Here is a 7,400-nt window from a genome sequence, read left to right on the forward strand (position 1 = left end):
GGTTCATTCCAAATTACGCTGAACTTGCTAAAGGTTATAGACATCTTTTGAAAAAAGAAGTACCCTTCAACTGGGATCAGGTTGTGCAAGCTTCCTTTGATGCTCTAAAGGAATTCCTAATAAAAGCATCATTAATGTACACTCTTGACTATCAAAAAGAATTTAACCTATATCTAGCTATGGTTTAGTTCAAGAAGTCAATGGAATCAACCATCCTATCCATTATTTAAGTTGAAACTTAAATGATACAAAAAGGAAGTACTCCTATGTTGAAAAGTTGGCTCTTGTAGTTGTTCAAGCAGTATAGAGATTTCGATACGATATCCTCTTTCACAAAACTACCATTTTGTCAGATTACAACCCTATGAATTACATATTATTGCATCAGTTACTTGGGGGAAAATATTTGAAATGGATAGCTATTTTGCAAGAGTTTGATTTGGAATTCGTAAAATCCAAATCAAAGAAATCTCTAGCTTTCACAGAGTTACTATGCGACTTCCCATCGTCATCCAATGATTCAACATCCAAAGCATCAATCGTGGATGAATCTTGTTTCTGATATCATTGAGCGATCCATGGTATGGATATATAATCATCTATCTCCAAACCCAAACATATAGGCCTAATACCTCTTGCTTAGAACAACAACGTACTTGATACCAAGAAAAAAACTACATGATCGTCAGTGATACACTTTACCATCATGGTATCGATACAATTCTGCGAAGGTGCCTCAACCATGAGGAGGCCGAAAAAGTCCTGAATGATTGTCATTCAAGCATGTGTAGGGGCCATCAATCTGGTTATGCTATAGAACAAAATATATTATGAGCAGGCTACTTCTGGACAACAATGCTCAAAGATTGCATAACCGCAGTCAGAAGTTGCCATGATTTTCAAATCTTCAACGCAAAACCAGAATACCACCCACACCTCTGCATCTAGTAGTTGCAGTTGGGCCATTCTCCAAATGGAGCATAGATTTCATGACATGTAACCCCACCTCTACTGGGGGGCATCGGTATATGATAGCTAGAGTTGACTAGTTTACGAAATGGGCCAAGGCGATGCCCACATTAAACAACAATGGTGAAACGACTGCTCTTTTCTTTTTCAATCATGTAGTCTCCAGATTTGGTGTTCCATAAGCTATAGTCACAGATCATGGATCGCATTTCCACAATCACATGATGGTTGAATTAGCTGCCAAATTAGGACTGTCCCATGACAGTTCCACTCTGTATTATCCGTAAGCTAACGAACAAGTTGAGGCGATCAACAAAGTCCTAAAGTGCATGCTGCAAAGGATGATTGGAGTCCATAAATGGAGTTGGCACCTAATAATGTTCTCATCCTTGTGGGCATACCAGACATCGATAAGAAATGCAACCTGATTTACACCCTTTCAGCTGGTGTATGGCCTGGAAGCGGTCTTACCGATTCAATGCGAGATTTCATCTCTCAAGATCACAATCGACCTTCTCCCTGGAACTTCAGAGGAAGAGGCTTGTTTCTTGCAATTAATCCAATTGGATGAAACCCGTTGTGATGCCGCCTTGGATAATGAAGCTCATAAGAAACGAGTCAAGGCACAGTTTGACATGAATGTCAAACCCCATGTCTTCTCAGAAAGCGACCTGGTCTTACTTTACGATCAGGAATCCGATAAATTGGGAGCAAGTAAGTTCCAATCATTGTGGATGGGTCCCTACATTGTTAAGTGAGTCTTAGCAAAAGGAGCCTACGAGCTAGTAGATTACAATGGGATTCCACTGTCGCAACCCCGAAACGGGGTGTACCTTAAGTGTTACTATGCTTGACTAAGTTTAGTAATCCCTTTATATGCTTTTGTTACATTTTTTGTTTTCGTCAAGAGTGATCATTTTGGTTAGGTAATCCACTTTTTCATTTGTTGCAGATGTCGAACCTATTGGAGTCATTTGTTGGATACACCGACGGAGCTAGTCATAGTACGCGGAACCTATCTTTTGCAGCCTGGGCCATCTCTGATCCAAGCGGCGAGTTAGTGAGTTTTAGAGCAGTATGTATTGGTCGGTCAGTGAACAACATCGCTGAATATAGAGAGTAGATAGAACTCCTCTCTAATGCCATTGCACATGGCATACGCTGACTTGTCGTCAGGCTAGACTCACAACTTGTCATCCTACAACTTACTGATATCTATTCCATTCAGAATCCAGCTATCTATCCTATGTTCCTAAGGGTCAGGATTTTGGAAAGTCAGTTTGATTCCATTCAATATCAACACATTTCCAGAAGCTTAAACACATTAACTAATTCATTAGCAAATTATGTGTTAAATAGACATTTGCAGGTGTTGACATAATTGTACCATGAAAATGGAGTGAGGAGGGACGGGCTGGTGCGGCGATTCGAAGCTAGGGTTTCTGCAATCACCTGCAACGGCAAGACATTTGGACGGAAGCCACCAGATCTGATAGTGGCAGTGCAGCAGCTCACAGGCTGCAGGCTTTGGTAGACGGTCATGATCAACCCCTGCCAGGGGGAAGGAGGGATGCCTCCTCCAGTAAACGACATCCAGCCAGGGCACAGCGAAGGTCCAGAAAAGGAACAGGGGCGTACTGAGAGGAATAACGACAATAGTCAGCAAAAGCAGACAGAACAGGTACAACCAGACAAGCCAAAAGTAAGCTCATCTACATGTAAGCCAGTAGCCACGATACGGCCAAAAGTGGAGCTACCCAGTCATCGAATCAATGCCAAAATTCAATATATGAGAGATCATGCTCTCATAGGTAAATTTATAGGTTTTTGGCCAAATGAGAAAGCCTTGAGAGCCTGGATTAATGTTAAATGGCACCCAAAAGGACACATATCCTTGCATCTTGGGCCGAAGGGGTTCTTTACCGCAGTCTTCAACTGCTTGGAAGACAGAAACACAGTATTTGAGGAAGGGCCGTACTTCTTCAACTCTGCAGGGCTATTTCTCAGAGAATGGGTCGCACGATTCAATCCGGATAAGGAAGATCTAAGCTGGGCACCGGTATGGATCATGCTGTATGGATTGCCATGGGAGTATTGGGAAGAAGACTCGCTCAAAGCTATCGGCAATGTATTGGGAGATTTTGTGAAGGTCGCGGAAGACACAAAAACGCAGAGATACACCTCTTACGCACGGATCTGCATCTACATGGATCTAAAGCAACCCCTGCCTGATACGGTAAGTCTCGATCATGAAGATACGGAATGGATTCAGTTAATTGATTATGAGCATGTACCCTTTAGATGTAGAAAATGTCATGATATAGGACACCTTTACAGAGATTGCCCATTAAACAGCAATCCCCCAGCGCAAGTTGACCAGGAAAACCAGCCATTGGACGGTTTTACAAAGGTGACAAATCGAAGAAGAGGACATAAAAAACCTACAGTCTAGACAAAGGCAGCCCAAAAGGACCCATCAAAGCCCTCCACAAGCAACAGCTTTGAAGTCTTGGCAAACGAAGAGGTGCAGGATCCGGATCTCTTGAACTCCAAAGGAAAAATATCTACCCAGGATAAAACAGAAGGAACCCAATCTCAAAAGGGGGAAAAGATGGCGGAACAAGATGGCAATACTACCAAGACCGTGTCAAAAACCTGGAACCTCCCGGAAATGGAGATAGATAATACGGACCCAGTTATAGGAAAAGAGATGGAGGGAGAAGGAAGTCATCAAGAACCTCAGATCATGGATGAGGACACGGAATCAATAGATATTGGCGAGCTCGATATTCTGGGTCTAGAACAAGCATGCAAAACAGGGAATTTCGACAAAATACCTGATAGACAGGTGGATAACCTAGTGGAAGTTCTCAATAAAGCCCAAAATAAGTACTCCTTAGGAGTTCAAATCGGCAGTCAATGGGATGGAAAATTCATCACCAAAGACAGCAAAAAGTGAGGAAGAAAAACAGCTTTAGAAAGAACCATAAGGATTGGTAAAGTCTTGGTTGAATCAGGCAGATATGCCAAGCTAACAAAGTACTACAAAAACAATCCCAAACCTTCCCAATGAAGATGATTTCTTGGAATATAAGAGGGCTCAATGGCCCAAAGAAAGGAAGACTTTTAAAAAACATGCTTATGGAAGAAAAACCAGCAATCCTTTTTTTGCAGGAGACAAAATGTAACTTGGCAGTCTTGGAAAAAGTTGTAGCAAAAGCTTGGCCGGGGGGGCTAGTCACAGCTGTAGATGCTCAGGGAGCCTCAGGAGGACTTGCAGTGCTCTGGGATGCAAGAATGATCCAATTAAGTAACATACATGCTAACAAAAACTTCATACAGGCTATTTTTCATATTTTGGGGACTAACATCCATGGCCACATAACAAATGTGTACTTCCCCCAAGAAAGCCAGCACAAGATAGAAATCCTGGAAGCATTAACGCAGCTTAATGCCGAAAGGACTTATCCGCTATGGGTCTCAGGCGGAGATTTTAACATGATCGATTTTATAGAGGAAAAGAAGGGAGGGAGATGCAGAACAAACAGGGACGGCTCAATATTAAAAGATTTCATTCAAAATAACTGGCTAATAGATATTCCCACAAATAACGACCTCCACACTTGGAATAACAAAAGAGCAGCACCCATGCAAGTAGCCTCGCACCTAGATTGATTTCTGATTTCCGACAATGCAGTGCATATAGGGGGATAATTTATAGCCTTCATCCTCCCTTACTCAGGATCGGACCACTGGCCCATAGCCCTACACTGGAACCGACCGGGCAGTAGCATACGACGGCCATTTCGGTTTGAGGCTTTCTGGTTGACACATTCAGAATTCCATGAATTTATCAGATCAACTTGGCAAAATTTCAATCCAACGGATGGGACAAAAATGTCCATATTCCACAGGAAGATGAAGCACCTCAAAGAGCAAATAAAGCGCTGGAACAAATCCACTTTTGGCAACATATTCAAATCAAAGGAACTTCTCACCCAAGAGATGAAAGATATTCAGCAAAAAATGATCTCTGAAGGACGTTCTGAAGAATTAATCCAGAAGGAGCAGGTTATAGAGAATAAAATCCTCGAACGAGACCTCCAGGAGGAAACTCTCTGGAAGCAGAAATCGAGAGTCAGATGGTTGAAGGAAGGTGAAAAGAATACGAAATTCTTTCACAAAACCACTGTCCAAAGAAGAATGATCAACCAAATCTCCTATATCTACAATGAACAGGGAACCAAAATTGAAACCCATGAGGGAATAGAACAGGAGTTTATCAACTATTTCAAGAAGATGAACCAAGAACCCAATATAGATAGAACAGAGGCCATTGACACCATTATCGGGCAGATACCAAGATTAATCACTGAAGATCACAACACTCTCCTTCTCAAAACTGTTAGTCTTCAAGAGGTTGAAACCGCGGTGCATCAACTCAAAACAGGGAAAGTGCCAGGACCAGATGGGTTTACTTCTAATTTTTTTCAGCACTTTTGGGAACTAATCAAATGGGAAGTTTGGCAGGTGGTGGAAGAATCCCGTACGCTTAGATGGATGTATCCAGCCCTGAATGCAACTTTCATCGCCTTAATTCCCAAAGCAGAGGAATCCAACACTCCAGATAAGTATAGAGCTATCGCTTTATGCAACATCATATACAAGATTGTCTCCAAGGTCATAGCATTGAGACTGAAGCCCATGCTTCCGCTCATTATATCTCCAGAACAATCTGGTTACGTAGAAGGAAGACAGATCACGGATGGGATTATTTTAACCCATGAAATAATACATTCCCTCAAGCAATCAAAACAACCAGGTATGCTTCTAAAAATTGACTTATCTAAAGCTTTTGACAGTATCAGCTGGGATTATTTGCAAAAAATCCTCAAAGCTTTTGGCTTCGCCCCACCCTGGATCAGATGGATCAACAATCTTCTATCTTCCTCGTTCTTTTCCATTCTCATCAATGGCCTTCCGTCCCCCACCTTTCGTCCCTCTAGGGGCATTAGACAAGGGGACCCTTTATCGCCCTTTTTGTTTGTCATCTTAGCAGAAGGCCTAGGACGCAGCATAAAATCGGCCATTCTCTCCCGCAATCTAAAAGGTCTAGCCCTCCACCAAGCCCCCGCTGTCTCGCATCAACAATTTGTTGACGATAATATGTTATTCGGTCACCCCTCTGTGCAAGAAGCGCGCTCTTTTAAAGCCATTCTTGATAATTTTTCGAATGCCTCGGGAGCCCTCATTAATAATGTCAAATCTCAGATCTTCTTTTTTAACACTCCTCCCTCTACCCAATGAGCTATAGTTCGCATTCTCGGTTTCACCATAGCGTCCCTTCCTTCTATATACTTAGGAGCTCCTCTAATCGCTTCAGCTCTCAAGCATTCTTCTTGGACTAGCCTTTTAGAAAAATTGGAGGCTAGACTATTCCTCTGGACACACAGAGCTTTAAATCTGGCCAGTAAGACAGTGCTAATTAAAGCGGTTCTGCAATCTATGCCTCTCTATCTTTTCTCCATCCTGGCAGCACCGAAATGGGTTCTCAAAGCCATCAAGCAGCTGTAGCGTAACTTCCTATGGGGAAGTTCGGGGCCAAACAGAAAGTGGGCTTTAGTCAAGTGGGAGAAGGCTTGTTTACCTAAAAAAGCAGGAGGGATTGGACTAAGAGATCCTGAACAAAGCAACAAAACTATGGGGGCAAAAATCTGGTGGAGATGGCTCTCAAACTCAAACACCCCCTGGGCAGTCTTATGGACAGCGAAATATGCTAGAAACTTGCCCTTAGAGGAGAGAATTAGAATGTCGGAGGTCAGTAAAGGCTCGATCATCTGGAATTCAGCAATCCAACATCGAGACCTAATTCAAAAACACAGCTTCTGGGAAGTGAAAGATGGCCTGTCAGCACGGTTTTGGGAAGACTCATGGCAGCAGCTTCCAAATCTCAAAGATAGCATACAGGGAATTGCAGAACGAGAAATCAACCAGCTTGACAAGGTAAGCTACTTCTGGAAATCACAAACCACCCAAGAATATAGAGAATGGAAAGAAGCTTGTCATATCTTACCTTACAGCTCGAAGCAGATTCAACTTTCTCTATCCTCAGAGCTTCAAAAACGAAAAATTCTAAAGCTAGCAGGTACGGATACTCTTAGATGGGGATATGAGGAAAAGGGGACCTTCACAACCAAGGAAGCTTACAAAATCATTATTAAAGACAGAGTAGTCAAAGACAAAATATGGGACAGAATTTGGAATCCTCCTATTTGGCCGAAGGTTTCAACCTTTCTGTGGCTTCTCTCACACAATAGAGTTCTAACATGGGACAACCTCAGGAAAAGAAATTTCTATGGGCCATCTATATGTCTCAACTGTAATCAGGAAGAAGAATCAGCTTTACACCTCATGCAAAACTGTCAGCTCGG

Source organism: Pinus tabuliformis, chromosome 7 (assembly GCF_031772625.1).
Source record: "Pinus tabuliformis cultivar Carrire ecotype Pingquan chromosome 7, CPIR1, whole genome shotgun sequence".
NCBI classification, from domain to species: Eukaryota; Viridiplantae; Streptophyta; class Pinopsida; order Pinales; family Pinaceae; genus Pinus; species Pinus tabuliformis.